At 42.9% G+C, this 16,272-nt stretch overlaps 1 long non-coding RNA gene across 1 annotated transcript in view; it reads right to left on the bottom strand.

The window, feature by feature from the left end:
* LOC111819978 (uncharacterized) overlaps positions 1–16,272 on the bottom strand; it is a 34,450-nt gene that overhangs the window by 15,968 nt on the left and 2,210 nt on the right. Inside the window, exon 2 of the long non-coding RNA XR_002823550.1 lies at positions 1,181–1,267. This is a non-coding gene — a long non-coding RNA (uncharacterized LOC111819978). The remainder of the gene's footprint in view (positions 1–1,180; positions 1,268–16,272) is intronic.

The raw sequence follows: 16,272 nt of genomic DNA, 5'->3' as shown, positions 1-16,272 counted from the left end.
TGACGAAGAATATTGAATATACCCTGGACTGCCAGGAGAATGAACAAATCTGTCTTGGAAGAAGTACAGCCAGAATGCTCCTTAGAAGCAAGGATGGAGAGTCTGTGTCTCCTGTACTTTGAACATGTTATCAGGAGGGACCAAGTCCCTGGAGAAGGACATTATGCTTGGTAAAGTAGAGGGTCATCGAAAAAGAGAATGACCCTCTACAAGATGGATTGCACAGTGGCTGCAACAATGCACTCAACCATAGCAACGATTGTGAGGATGGTGCAGGAACGGGCAGTGTTTGGTTCTGTTGTACATATGGTCACTATGAGTCGGAACCAACTCGAGGGCACTCACAACAACAAGTGAAAAAAGCCAGCCTGAAAAATCTACATACTGTGTGATTCCAACTATATGACATTCTGGCAAAGACAAAACTATAAAGACAGTGAAAAGATCTGCGTTTGCCAGGGGTCCAGGAGGAGAGGAGAAGAATGAAAAGGTGGAGCCCAGGGCATTTTTAGGGCCGTGAAACTCTTCTGTGTGACACTGTAACGGTGAACACATCACGTTATGCGTTTGCAAAACCCATAGGAGTGGACTACACAAAGAGTGAACCCTAATGTAAAGGCTGGACTTTAGTTCATAGTACATCAATCCTGGTTCATCAATTGTAACCAATGTACCACAGGAAAGCAAGATGTTCATAACAGCGGAAACTGTGGGTAGGGGAAGGGGGATATATGGGAATTTTCTGTACTCTGCACAACTTTCCTGTAAACCTAAAGCTGTTCTAGAAAATCAAGTCGATTTAAAAATCCTGTTCTAAAGTGCATTTGTTAACCTTTTCCCCTCCTTACTTCAGACTGTGTTGTCCCATACCCATTGCCGTTAGTCGATTCCAACTCACAGAGACCCAAAAGGACAAACTAGAACTGCCCTGGAGGGTTTCCAAGGAGGAGCTGGTGGATTCAAACTGCCAACCTTTTGGTTAGAGCCACACTCTTTAACCACTAATGTCCCATGGGGGGTGGGGGGGGGGACATTATAAAACAAGGTGAGTTTTCCAGGCTAGCTCACAAATGTCCTTTTGCTCTGATTGCCATGAATCAATACTATCATGGACCAGCCTCAAAACAAACCTCTTAATGAGGTTTCTAATCATTGTTTCATAGGAAAATCATTCTCTTACCACGAGCATCTTGTTCCTTCTCCCCCAGCTGCAGGACAGAGCAGGCAGAGCTTGAAGGAAGCAGGTGGTTTGTTTCTTCTTGGGGCCCTGTGTGAAAGAGCCGTGTCTTTAACCCACAAGGTACAGAGCTGGAAGGCAGGGTGAAACCAGAAGTCCTGTCCACAGGAGAGAACTTATTTAGGCCAGAAAAGTGTATTCAAAGCAGAGCATCCAGGCAGGGGTCTGACACAGATGTGAGGAGTTGACAGGAGCCAAGCAGGATGAAACAGGCAGGTTGCTGAGGACACAGAGCAGCAGGCCGGGGCTGGAAATGATGGCACTGCTGACTCCTCCTGACGATGAGGCCCCTGTGCCTGCTGCTGGCTTTCTACTCACTCCCAGCAAGAATCCCAAAAGGAGCCCTGGTGGAGCAATGGTTAAATGCTCAGCGGCTAACTGAAAGGTCAGTGGTTCGAACCCACCAGTGGCTCAATGGCTAAGTGCTCAGCTGCTAACAAAGGTGGTTTGAACTCACCCAGAGGTGCCACAGGAGAAAGACCTGGAGATCTGCTCCTGTAAAGATTACAGCCTAGGAAACCATATGGGGCAGTTCTACCCTATCCTATCGGGTCACTATGTGTCGGAATCAACTCGGTGGCACACAACAACAAAACAAGAATTCCAGGGACAGTGGTGGTTCAGTGGTAGAATTCTCACCTCCCATGCAGGAGACCCAGGTTTGATTCCCAGTCAGTCCACATCGTAGGCAGTCATCGCCTAGCTATCAGTGGATACTTGTGTGTTTCCATGATGCTGAACAGGTTTCAGCAGAGCTTCCAGACCAAGACAGACTAGGAAGAAAGGTCTGATGATGTACTTCCAAAAATCAGTGAAAACCCTATGGAGCACAATGGTCCAATCCATAACTGATCACAGAGATGGTGCAGGAAAGGGCAGTGTTTTGTTCTATTGTACATGAGGTCACCATGAGTTGGGGGTCAACTTGACAGCAGCTAACAACTACATCAAGAACCTCACGTGTGCACATGAAGTGAATCCCAGAATATCCCCTTCCTTTATTTGTGTCCCCACTCTCTCCCCCTACCAGCCATGGCAAAGGCCACCAGGCCTGCACTGGGGAAGGAGATAGGACAGCACCTTGAGCACATTCCTGTCCTGAGACCCAAGCAGTGGCCACTGCCTGCCAAGCTTGCCAGGACAAGCTGGCCCAAATCAGTGCTCTCCTGTGACACACTGCCTTCCAGCTCTGGGCACATCGCAGACATCTCTGTAGTTTAAAGCCCACTTTTATGCACAACTTGTTGACAGAAGACACTCAGTGACTCTAGGTCTCCTCCCACCCATGGAGTTCAGTCATTCCTGTGGAAAAGAATCTGGAGACCCAGGTGATCTTAAGAGGAGGCCACTCTGCAGAATGCAATCATCGCCCCACTTCTAAGGCCGGGAACCCTGCATCAGGCTTGTCCAGGTGAGGCCAAGTTGCTCCAAGTGGCTGGGGCAATGCCCCTGAAGAAAGGAGATGACCTCGGCCCAACCAAGATGTGTTTATTCTTTAAAAGAAGGCTGCTCAAGCTTGGTCTGCCTTTAATGACTACGGATTCCCTTTAACCACAGACTTCTCCCTTTAATCAGTGACTCCAACAAGCTCGTTTTGCTATATGCTTCAGACACCATTTAGAAGAATCTTCAACTCATTAAAGCAAATCTCATCTCACCTGCCCTCCACACCAGGTTCTCAGTTGTGTGCCAATTGGCAGCTATAAATCATAATTTCACACAATGCCTTTTATCCTACCAGATCCCTGTGTCTTTCATCACCTGTCTGTAGGTAAGGGAAACTATTGCCTGTAGGTTCCTTGATAATCCAGCACCTTTTGAAATGGGAAGTCTCTATTTTTGAGACAGCTAACAAAGTCATATGCCTGCAAAAGCTAAACAATGAATAAGGAAAACAGAAGAAGAATTGGTGCCTTTGAATTATGGTGTTGGCAAAGAATATTGAATATACGGTGGACTGCCAGAAGAACAAACAAATCCTCCTTAGAAGTGAGGATGGAGAGACTTCGTCTCATGTACTTTGGACATGTTATCAAAGGGGCCAGTCCCTGGAGAAGGATATCATGCTTGGTAAAGTAGAGGGTCAGCAAAGAAGAGGAAGACCCTCAACGAGATGGATTGACATGGTGGCTACGACAATGGGCCCAAACATAGCAATGATTGTGAGGATGGCACAGGACCGGGCAACAATTTGTTCTGTTATACACAGGGTTGCTGAGTCAGAACCAACTTAACGGCACCTAACAACAACAACAAAGTCCCAGAATGGTAATGTCCCAGAATCGTGGGGACGGATACTAGGTCTCTGTTCCACTAACCCTGGTTGCAAATTTGATCCTCAACCTCCCTTTGTAACACACTTTCTGTTCTGATCTTTGGTTCACATATCATTTACTTGAAATGAGAATTAAAATGACTAAGTGACCATTGATTTGATATTGGACATCTAGTTCAAAATGCTGTGTCTGCTTCCCACTGTGTCTCCTTCCCACAGAGACCAACCCTCGCTCAAGCAACCCAAATTCATTTAGTTACCTTATCCCCGATCACTAGCAAGCCTGATGATGGAAATAAAGAGGGAAAAAGAAAAACTGGGGAAATAATCAAAAGTGAGAAACGAACTATAGCCCTAAACAGTTCAAGAAGAAATGATCCAGGCATCTCTTCTCTAAGAAACATGAAAGTATAATGTTCGTAGTATTGGAGAGCTCCTTCACACTGCCAACATGCCTATGTTCTCCTTAAATTACAATCACAGTTTGCTATAAAAAATGCTAGCTTATTGAAGACTGTTTTACAGACCAATAATGTCTGAAACCTGGCCAAGGAGAACAAGTGAAAGGAGATGATCTCTTTCTTGTAGCTAATCCCCACAATAGAAAATTCATTAAGCATTCATACTATTTATTGGCCATTGTTCTAAGATCGCATCTATGCTTCTGATCTGATTTTGCTTGTTTTACCTTTTCCTCTTACTTTTCCCCCTTCCTTTTCTTTCTTTTAAATATTCTAGTCATTTGCTTTCAACGACAACCCTCCTCTTTGGGATAAGCAGTACCAGTAGGTGAGGCAGTAGAGATGAATAAGTGCTGTTTTCCACTTGGGGATCTCCAAAATATTGTTCTTTGAATAGGGATTGATATTTCAAGCTTGTGATTGAGCCAAAGTCTTTGCTATAAATGGCCCCAGTTGATGAAGCTGTTCTGTGAAGCTGGGCCATCTGCAGCCATCCTTCCAACCTTGTCCAGCCATAGCTCACTGTCTATAGCAGGGCTTCTGAGCAGTTTTGGAACCCTTCTGGGCCCTGCTTGCATTAGCTCACCCCTTCCAGCTGGCCCTAACAGCTGCCAGTGAGCTCCACTCTCCCCATCCCCAGCACGTGTCCAGCCGTGGGTGGGGAGGGCCAGAGCCTCCACGGCTGCCTGTCTGGCCACATTCCAGGACTTCATGTAGTCAACTTCCCCACTGCAACTTCTTTCTGCTTGTTGTCTTCACTGCAGGATCATAGTCTCTGTCTCCTCCTTTTGACATCCATCTTCCTTTCCATGGCAGTTGGCAGTCTGAGTCTGAAACCGTCTAGATAGAACAAAAGGATATGCTGACCGGTCACGCATTCACTCACTCACTGTTCAACACCTACAGCATGCTAGATGCATTCCTGGTACATGGGCCATGTTGGAGAAATTACAGCGTCTGTCCTCATTGTCTCACTTGATCACCAGGAGGTAAATGGAAAACAGATGACTATTGTTCCCATTTTATAAATGAGGAAATCATGGCTCAAAGAGTCGAAGTGACTTGACCAAGGCCACACACTAATAGTTTGTAGCTCCCATGCTCAACCTTGGGTTGTCAGTATAATTCTCAACATTATACTGCCCCCTTGATTGCTACAGTGAGAGGATATAACGAAGTTAAAGAAAAAGACTCTCAAGGAACTTGGGCTTACAAAGTGGCTGGCAATAAGACAGATGGGGGAAATGTTAAAATAATAACAAAAGACAGACTATGATTAAAGGTCAAAGGAGTGGTACCATCCCAGTGTATACGTAAGGATGCGATGAGTATAAGTTGAAGGGTTCAGGGATAGAGGCACGAGAAAAGCAAAATTCGACCTGGGCTTTGAAAGATAGTATATGTATTAGTTTCCTAGGGCTGCCATAACAAAGTACCACAAATTGAGTGACTTAGAAGAACAGAAATTTATTCTCACAGTTCCGGAGGCTAGAAGTTCAAATCAGGATGTCAGCCATGTTGATTCCTTTCCAAGAGCTCTGAGGGAAAACCTGTTCCATACCCTTCTCCTGCCTTCTGTTGGCTCCCAGAAATCTTTGTGGGTTTTTTGTTTGTTTTGTTTTATTTTTTGTGCAGTCTTTTATTTTAATTTTTTTATTGTACTTTAGATGGTTTACAGAGCAAACTAGTTTCTCATTAAACAATTAGTACACATATTGTTTTGTGACATTGATTGCCAACCCCATGACGTGTCAACACTCTCTCCTTCTTGACCCTGGGTTCCCCATTACCAGCTTTCCTGTCCCCTTCTGCCTTCTCGTCCTTGCCCCTGGGCTGGTGTGCCCATTTAGTGTCATTTTGTTTTATGGACCTGTCTAATCTTTGGCTGAAGGGTGAACCTCAGGAGTGACTTTATTATTAAGCTATAAGGGTACCCGGGGGCCATACTCTCAGGATTTCTCCAGTCTCTGTCAGACCAGTAAATCTGGTCTTTTTTTTGTCAGACTTTTGTTCCACATTTTTCTCCAGCTCTGTCCAGGACCCTCTATTGTGATCCCTATCAGAGCAGTCAGTGGTGATAGCCGGGCACCATATAGTTGTGCTGGACTTATTCTGGTGAAGGCTATAGTAGTTGTGGTCTGTGAGTCCTTTGGACTAATCTTTCCCTTGTGTCTTTGGTTTTCTTCATTCTCCCTTGCTCCAGTTGGGGTGAGACCAGAGGAGTATCTTAGTGGGCCGCTCACAAGCTTCTAAGACACCAAAAGTCCCAGCAATCTTTGGCATTCCTCGTCACTCCATTCTTTCTGTCTTCACATGGCCGTCCTCCCTCTGTGTCTCTCTGTGTCTCTTCTACACTTTTATAAAGACACCACTACTCCTACATGATCTCCTGTTAACCAATAACATACTCAAAGACCCTATTTCCAAACAAGGTCACGTTCACATGTTCCAGGGGTTAGGACTTGAGCATATCTTTTTTGGAAGACACAATTCAGTCCATAACAAGGTATCTGAATTGACGTAGAAAAGTAACAACAGTCCTCTTGGTAGCTAGCCCAGTCTGGAGAAAGATGAAGAGGTGGAAGTAAGTAAAGCATAATCAAGGAACAGGGAGAGGACCAGGCTGACTGCTGGAGGACAAAGCCTAATTCATGAGTAGTGGTAACAAAGTTTGCTAGGTCGGCTGGGATACAGAGTGCGGATGGCAAGCTAGGGATTTTGTACTGGCCTTCCAACCCTGTGGATCCCTGGTGGTGCAGTAGTTAAGAGCTCAGCTGCTAACCAAGAGGTAGGCAGTTTGAATTCACCAGCCACTCCTTGGAAATCCTATGGGGCATTCTACTCTGTCTTATAGGGTCGCTATGAGTTGGAATCGACTTGATGGCAAAGGATTGGTTTGGTTTCTTTTTTTTTTTTTTTTGGTTCCAACCCTGTATCCTGTCCTTTGTAAGAATTACATGCGTATTTGTCCTCGGTTTATAAATGCTACTCAAGTTGCATTTTTTAAAATATTTTCCTTTCCTATTTGTAATGTCGCTGTTGTTTATTTTCTCTTATTTATATTATCAGTGAACTTCCTCTATTTTATAAAACTTAATGAACTTTTCCACATGTATTTGACATTAATTTAAGAAAATAGCAATATGTTTCTAAAGTCATGGGTTCCTATTCTCTGTTAGCACATACTCAGACTGAGAACCTTGAGCCAGAGAATGATCTTCCTCCAGGAAGACATGTGCTTCCTCCTTTCTGCTGGCAAGCTTGCTTAATTATCCTTTTTTTTTTCCTTTTTTCCCTTGCTGGCCAGAAGCTTAGAGATGAATTTTTATTCAGTCACAAAAAAATTTAATCCTTCTGGTTGTCATATTTGCTTTGCCTCCTTTCTTCTTGTTTCCAATGCCATATATGTTTATTAATCTCATTGTTTCTACTTTTTTTGTTGAGGGTCACCTCAAAGCCTTTTTTGCAAGAGGCAAGGTAAGTAAACATCACCAGCCAATCAAAAATGATAGTTTTTGCTTCACTCTAGCTCATTCCTTTATTTCTTCAACAAATATTTACTGAGTACCTACCATGGGTCATATCTGTGTTGGGTGCTTGGGATCTAGAAAGAATAAGACAAGTTCTTGCCTTCAAATAGTTTGCAGTCTAGCTGAGGTAATGAGCTTGAAATAAATACCGTAATGTATTAAGTACTAGACTAAAGATCTAGATGAAGTGAAGTGGGAATAGAGAGGGATCGGTTCTGCTAGCCTGGCCAGGGGTCAGAGGAGTGGAGGGGTGGGGCTGAGAGACAGTAGTAATAAATCAAACAAACAAAAAAATAGTAAAACTGTTCCATAGTGTTTCCAAGGCTGTAAATCCTTATGGAAGCAGACTGCCACATCTTTCTCCCACGGAGCAGCTGGTGGGTGGAAACTGCCGACCTTTTGGTTAGCAGCCAAGCACTTAACCACTGCACCACCATATAGTAATAACCGGATGCTGTGGAGTTGATTCCTACTCACAGCGATCCTATAGGATAGAATAGAACTGCCCCATAGGATTTCCAGCGAGTGGCTGGTGGATTCAAACCGATGACCTTTTGGTTGGCAGCCGAGCTCTTAACCACTGTGTCACCAGGCCCCGATAGTAGTAATACCAAAAAAAAAAAAAAACCATTGCCGTCTAGTCAGTTCCGACTTATAGTGACCGATCCTATAGGGCAGAGTAGAACTGCCCCAGAGGGCTTCCAAGGAGCAGCTGGAGGATTCGAACTGCCGACCTTTTGGATAGCAGCCTAAGCTCTTAACTACTGCACCACCAGGGTTCCTCAATAGTTGTAATTAAAAAAAAAAAAATCCTTGCTGTCAAGTCGATTCCGACTCCTAATGACCCTGTAAGACAGAGTAGAACTGCCCTATATGGTTTCCAAGGAGCACCTGGTGGATTTGAACAGCCGATCTCTGGGTTAGCAGTTGTAGCTCTTAACCACTACGCCACCAAGGTTTCCCATAGTAGTAATAGCACCCATTTATTCAATACCCAGCAGGTGCCAGGCTGGGTTATGAGCATCACATGTCTTACTTTTAATGTACATGGTAAATGTTATTATTTCCTTTATGCAGATGCAGAAAATGAATGTCAGGGGAGTAAGCTTTACAAGAGCATAGCTGGTAAGTGTCTGAGCCAAGAAAGGAACCCAAGTCAGCCTGGTATCCTCACTTCCACTCCTGACCACCCCACCCTTCATCCTCACATTCTTCACACAGTAGCCAATGAGATATTTTTTAATCTCTTTCCTTAAAACACTTTAATGGCTCAGAGAGGGCTTCTATGACTATTCTATCTAAAGTGGACCCTACCAACTCATTATTCCCTTGCATCATAATTCATTGCACTTATAATTTATAATTATTCATTATATTTAAATTATGGTTATAAGCTATAATTATAATTAACATTTATGAACTATAATCATAATGTTTGCTTGTGTACTGCATGCTCCCAATAGACTTTAAGCTCCATTATGGTGTCTGGCACTTAGTAAGTGTTCAATAAATATTTGTTAAAAGCCTGACTCCAAAGCCCATGCTCCTTCCCTATGCCACACTCTTAATGGCTGAATGCTGTCACTATAAAGCTAAGATACCCCATGAGAAGGCTCAGGACAGAATGAAGTAAATAGTCTACGGTCTAGATTCATGGAGACAGACCTCGTGCCCATGAGAGAGATTTATAGGATAATTTCAAACCACAGAGGTGACTAAAGAGAAGAGATTAAGACCTATGAAGAAAGGCTAAAGAGATTATGATTATTTTAACGTTAAAAAGGAAAAAAAAAATCAACTGGGTAATTTAATAAAGATTCAAGATTATAACTAATGTTACGAATTGAATTGTGTCCCCCGAAAATATGTGTTGTAAATCTTAACCTCTCCGCCTGTGTAGACAACTAATAATAAAGAGGCTTATTGTTCCTTCACTGAGAGAAGAGAAACCAGCTGTCTGAGTTATGAAGTTAGGCATATGGAAGAATTTGCTACCATCAGGAAGCCGATAAAGGAATCCATTTCATGGAAAGATACTTTTTAGAAGCATGCAGTCTTCTCGTGTATCTGAGACAACTGGGAGACAAGGCATAGTATAATCTCTCCAGATTTGATCTGACTTGGATTTCGTTAGGGCATTCACCTAAGGGGTGTACTTTAGGGTGTCCTAATAAGATCCCTTCATTGTTGGTCTATGGAAGAAACGAAAATCCTTGCATGAGGTGTTCTTGCACCAAATTAGAAAATATTTTGTTGTAAAATTATTCTTAAAGAAATTCCAATCAAAATTATGCCACTGTCACTATCCACCCATACATGAAAAAAATTAATTTAAGAATAAACCTCATGTCTTAATTCCTCTTGCACAAATAAAGGAACCAACCTAAAACAATGCCACATAGGTAACAGACGCACAGCACACAGGCAGCCACAGCTCAGTGCTCCACCTCCTTCAGGCTCTGGTGAGGACTTAGCCCTCACTGACTTGTAAAACCATCCTGCAGATAACTGAGCAATATGAAAAGTGGCTGCTTGAAGACGAAGCCAGCCTTTCCGTTCATCACGAATTTTCATTCTTATTCAATGTACTGAACCAAGCCACCAACAGAGCAACTTCATTACTCCCTGGTCTTTATTAAAGTATTTCTCATAAACGTGTAGAGTAGAATCAGCCCTAGTCATACCCAGAGCACACAAAGATGTGCCCAAAATCATCCTTTCACCTCCAACTTTCCTTGGCACCAGCAATTCACTAGAAGTATTGTCCGGGTCTCAAGGTCAGAAATTGTTTATGAGCTTCAGATCTCACCACCTCCCAACTTAACCAAGATTATACTTCCGAACTCCAACTTTAATCATCAAAAGAAAGCCAAATCTGATTTGCACTGTGATGTTGAATAAAGATTACAGTGGTGATTCCAATTCAAGTGACTGAAAAGGGTAAAAATTGAATGAAAGTTTTGCAAGTATAAGATCAAGAAAGATTTAGAATGAAAAGTTACTCTCCTCTGCTATTCCTTCCTATTTGATATACACCTAGCTGTAATGGGTACACATCCAAACCTGTTGCCATGGAGTCGATTCCAACTCATAGCGACCCTATAGGATAGAGTGGAACTGCCCCTGTAGAGTTTCCAAAGAGCAGCTGGTAGATTCGAATTGCTGACCTTTTGCTTAGCAGCCAAACTCTTAACCACTGTGCCACCAGGGCTCCAATGGATACTCATAGGTAGACTATAAACCATATGTGGCCTCTTGTTTCTATCCTTATAGTAACGCCCAAGTTATCTTCCGTATGCCACAAGAGTGAGTTACTGTGAATATTTTTGTTAATGTTTTTATAGATTTTTCATCTATGTTTGAACGGAATTGCCAATTAATCCCAGAATGGATTTTAAGAAGTAGGTATTATCTTCCGCTGCTGAATGTCCTCCTGAGAAAAGGGTAAACGCAAGTCATCTAATAAAAATCATCAGCATTCGAATTAATTTAAAATTGAGCAGGATAGGTTTACATTTTGACAATAATGACATTAGCCAAATAGACTTGAGAGAAAAGGATATCATTCCCAAGCCAAGGTGAACAAAGATTTTTAAAATATTGCTGTGAGAGAACTGAGTCATTTTGGACAGAATGTCAAGACCTCATGGAAATCTTCAGCACTGTCATAAGGGGAGGTCACATAATTTCATGTGGCCTCTTGGTCTATGAGCCAATCAACTGCGATCTGTCCTGTGGTGAATGATGTCACTAGAATGAGTTGTTGACACTGTCACACACGGTAGAAAACACCTCCTTTGTTTGATTTTGATGGCACGTGTTATGGCAACTGCTTTAAGCTGAACCAGAAATCACATCAGATAAAGAGGAAGATGCATTGGTCAGCTTTTGACGTGAGGTAAAGAGATGGGTGGTGAAACTTCAATAAAAATGTTACCAAGATACCTGAGTTTCATATTCAATGTTACTGTTCTTTTCTGAAAAGCCAAACAGCAATGCCTCGGGCCCAGAAAGTAAAACCTATAATGAATGGGATGTGAAACTAGCCAACCAGACTCTTCATGTTTCGCCATGATGCTAAACGAAAGTACAGAAAGTCGAACAGCTAAATGAATGTTTAAGGTACCTCAGACAAAATCTCTGAGGTCTCTCTAATTATCATACTCAAATGTTGTTAGCAACAATAGAAAGCACAATTTAAGTATGTGATTTAGTAATTTTTAATGCATTCGGGGGTTCTTTTGAGAGTTCTGAAATTTCCATAGCAGCTGCATACTTCAGTCCTGGTGGCATTTGGGGAAACACTTGTCAAATCCATATTTGGAGCCAAAACCGCCTGTGTGAAAGCAATTTTTTTCCGCTATTGTTGAGAGAAAATTCCATGAGCAAAAATTTCTTGCATTGTGTCCAGTAGAAATACGTATCTCCACTGAAATTATTACCCTAATGAGCTTCCTTGTAACGTTTACATTGGAAATAAGTAACAGAAAAATGCACGCTCTGTCTCTTTTTCCCTTCTACTACTTCATCCTCCACTCTTTATTAAGATAGTAGGAGTAACCTGGCAGAAAATCAACAGTGACAAATGTAACTGCTTTTCTCTTAGTTATGGGGAGCACTTTAGAAAGCAACCTTCATCTGCAACACACCAGTTTTCTCCTCCATGATGTGTAGTTCTTCAAGGAACAGCTTAGAAAGTTCAGACTTAGAACCCTGGCAAAGGCTCTTGGCACCACATATTTGCAGACTCTGGCCCAACTGGCTGAAACAAGCCTTTGCTAATTTATCAGCCAGCTCAGGTCTCAGCTGCAGTTTTCAGATTTGATCACAGCCGAGACCCATGTCATTGCGGCATCATGTGTGTGCTTGGGTCTATGACAGCAATGGCTGGGAAGACCAAGAAGAAGCACAGAGGGGACACAGAGCACGGCTGGGCCACCTGCTCCCTCCATTAGAATGGGAGGGAAGGGTGCAGCTGATTGAACCAGGGAGAATGGGATGTGCAGTTGGGATGGAGCAAGGGATGGTTGGAGGGATGCAGGGAATGACAGAGGGATGCTGTTCTGCCATGGGAGGAACTGGAATTCCACCCTATTCAGCTGTGATTTATTAGCCTCAACTAAGTACTGGGGTTGACACTGAAGATCCAGAGATGAGTAAGACCCTAGCCCTCAAGGACTGGTGTGGTGGGGCCCCATACACACAGAAGCACACTTAATTCTAATGTATGTCAAGTGGATGAATGCACAGATGGAGAAGAGATAGAGAACATGAGACTATAGAGAGAAACGAAGAGATAACAGAGGGATCAAGTGCAAGTATAGCTTGGTTTCAAATTCATTCATAAAAGAAAAAAATACGAACAAAAAATATGCAGGACCTTTTTTCCCGTATTCAATAACCATTTATTGAGCATCAACTAATACAGTCATTTATTAAGCACCTACTACATGCAAGGCACACAAATAAGGTATAGTTCCTGTCCTCTAGGACTTCAAGACAGAAACACAAATGACCGTGCAAAAGAATGTGTAATAATTTATTTGCTTTGCAAAGCACTACGGGAGGGTAGAGTCAAGAAAGACCATATCTAACTGGGAAAATCTGGAGAGGCTTGGGGAGAAGTTGCCATTTGCAATGAGCCTTCAAGAGTGAGTGGGACTTCAACTTGCCAAGATGGTAGGTTAGTCTCAGCTGAACTCTTATTTTAAAAAGGAACAAATTCAGGTATGGATCTTTCTTCCTTTGATTCAAGATTTGAAGGAGAGAGGCTCACAATCTTGTGGACACCAGGCCTCCCATTCCAATAGCACACCCTAGATCATGCATCCTGTGCTTTCTTAAGACATGGGGCTACTTTGCAACAATCAGAAAAGACTAGAAAGCACAGCAGGTATGGTGGACGGTAATCAGACCTGAAACTTGGGGAGAGCACCAAGCAAGAGAGAGAGACTGACTCTACCCTCTGGCTTCCGGAGGAGAGCTCGCTCACAGGATCTCGGGCACATCCTTCTCAACCTCCTTTGGGGCTCCTCTTCCCTGCTACTCTTCTCCCTTAAATACCTCAAGCTCCATTCCCAGCCAACCAGTCTTCTTAACTAGCTGTGCCACCTTGGGCAAGCTACTTAACTGCTCTTTATATCAAATTCCTTACCTGTGAAAGGGGGATTATTGAAAATAGTACCTACCTCCTAGGGCCTGATGGAAGATTTAAGTGGATTAGTTCTTAGTACAGCACTTAGCATAGAGTGAGTGCTCAAGAGTTTCAGTTACTATTATTTTATTCCTAAGTGATCTTACCTACACCCATGACTTCATCTATAATTGATAAACAGATAACACCCAAATCTATACCTGAAGATGATATCTCTTTCCTAATGACCTGCCCTAATGACCCAACAGCCTTCTGACCATCACCCCTGTAACTCCAACAGGCACCTCAAACTTTTAAAACACATCTAAAACTGAATTCATCATCTTTCCACAACCTCCTTTCTCCATGATTTAGGTAAATGACATCACCATCCAGGCAGTTATCCAAAATAGATTTCTGATGGTCATCCTAGATGCTTCCCTCTCATTTGCTATCCAATAATAAATAGATTTGATTCACTGGATAAATAAAATCTCCATTTCCACTACCATCTGCTTATCATTTCTCACCTGCCCAGGCGTCTGCCTCCAGGCTAGGTCCCCACCAATGAGTTCCCCACACAATAGCCCAAACACAAGTTTAATCCTATCATTCTTGGTTAAACCCTTCCGTGGCTCTCCATGGCTTTCAGGATACTACCTGCAATTCTTCTATCAGCACACAAGGCTCGTCATGATCTCTCCTGCTCTTCTAGACCCTTCTGTGTAAATGTGGGCTTCACACACTTAGCCCAATAGAAGGCTCTTAATAAGTAACTGTGGGATGAATGACTGAGTGAGTAAGTCAGAGGTCTCCCATAAGAACCTTTTCTCTGGCTTTTCAGAGCTATTCGTAATTCCCAAAACATACCATCCCTGCAGACTGGCCTTCTGTCTACCATCATACATAGTCTTGCTGGCTCCCAGGCTCCCAGCTTGCTCATCAACCTCCCTGGCCTCTCCCAGGATGAGATGGGTGCTTCTCTGTGCCTTCCTGACACTCTATGTCTCTCTCCCTTGGGAGGCGATTCCCTAAGAATCAGTTTATTGCTTGTCCTCTCACTAATCTCAGAGTTCTGTGAAGTGAAAAATCATGTCAAATTTGTCTAGGAGTCTCCAGAATAATGCCTGGAGCACCGTCTGGTTTCAAGTAGGCATTCCATTAATGATTTATTAACCCACGAATAAATAGCTCAAATGCCAATTGTGTACTATAAACAATAGCAGCAAAAGGGGAAATCAATGTGGCATCTCTCTCTTTTATTTTTCTTCTTGGCTTTATTTCCATAGGACTTTCCAGAATATGCCACACTCAGTCTCATGAGAACAGAATGGTCCTTACTTAGATTTTCTCTTTTCCTTTTTTTCTGCCAGGCTTACTTCCGGCTGCTCATGCATTGACAGACTTTTGGAAGGTTTACCTTTCCCTCAAATTTCTCATGGTGATTAAGGACTATAATTGCCACTGAACGGTCCAGTTTAGCACAGAGAAAGCCAACCAACATTCAGACTTTAAATGCTGACAGTTGAAACAGCCAAGAAAAGTTCATTAAGCACTGAGCAATAAAAAGAGCAGGGAAAAATAGAGACAGAACAACTCCCTCGGGCATTGCGAGAGCAGGCCTTCGTGATGAAACATTCCTAAAGGAATCTGGGGAAATTACATTATAAAAGTGCAACAGACGGCAGGATAGAATAACAAGCTCCGTTATAACTTCATGGTACCACACAAACATTCCGCGCGGAGGGAAGAACGCATAATAGATCCACTTGTGAGGCAGGCGAGAAGGGGCTGCAGGAACACACCCAAATGTCAAGGCGTTTTCAATCCCCTCTGAGTATTTTTTTTTTAAAGGTTGTTTTTACTTCCATTGCATAGACATCAGAGGACATAAGAAATGGGGGAAGTATACCTCCTTAAGTTTGCAATTGAAAACGGATCAAGAAGAACCAGGTACATTTCTTTTTTCTAAAGGAACCGGGGCAAAGTTTCGGTCACTATACCATGAGTGGCTCTGAAATAAATAGGATTACTTTTTCACGCAGGACCAGCTATAAAGGTGCATCTTCAAAAATGCAGAGTAAACGCAATGTGCGAGACTGGGAAAAATTCTGAGCATTTCAGAATACCCATGAGCTAGAGAGGTATCACAGGGTCCGTGGGTGGGGCAAACAGTTTGTGGTCGGTTACTAGCCTAAAGATTGACGGTTCAAACTAACTCAGCGGGCTGCAGATGAAAGGCTTGCCCACCAGCTTCCGTAAGATAGTTATTGCTGTTGTCGATAGGTGTCGAGTCAATTTCAACTCACAGCGAACCCATGTGACAGAGTAGGACTTCCCCATAAGGTTTTCCAGGCTGTAATCTTTACAAAAGCAGATTGCCAGGTCTTTCTCCTGCTGAGCTGCTAAGTGAGTTCGAACCACCAACCTTTCAATTAGCAGCCCAATGCTTAACTGTTGTGCCACCAAAACGCCTGTAAATATTACAGCCAAGAAAACCCAATGGAGCAGTTCTGCTCTGTAACAGGGTCACCGTGATTGAATGGCAATGGGTTTGTTTTGTTTCATTGTTTTGGCGTGTACTCTAAGTAGAGTGACTACATAACATATTGTACAAGCCAGGACATTTTTCTTTT

Source organism: Trichechus manatus, unplaced genomic scaffold, assembly GCF_000243295.1.
Source record: "Trichechus manatus latirostris isolate Lorelei unplaced genomic scaffold, TriManLat1.0 scaffold00023, whole genome shotgun sequence".
NCBI classification, from domain to species: Eukaryota; Metazoa; Chordata; class Mammalia; order Sirenia; family Trichechidae; genus Trichechus; species Trichechus manatus.
Note: the sequence above shows the minus strand (reverse complement) of the source record. Positions and strands in the feature narration are given on the sequence as shown.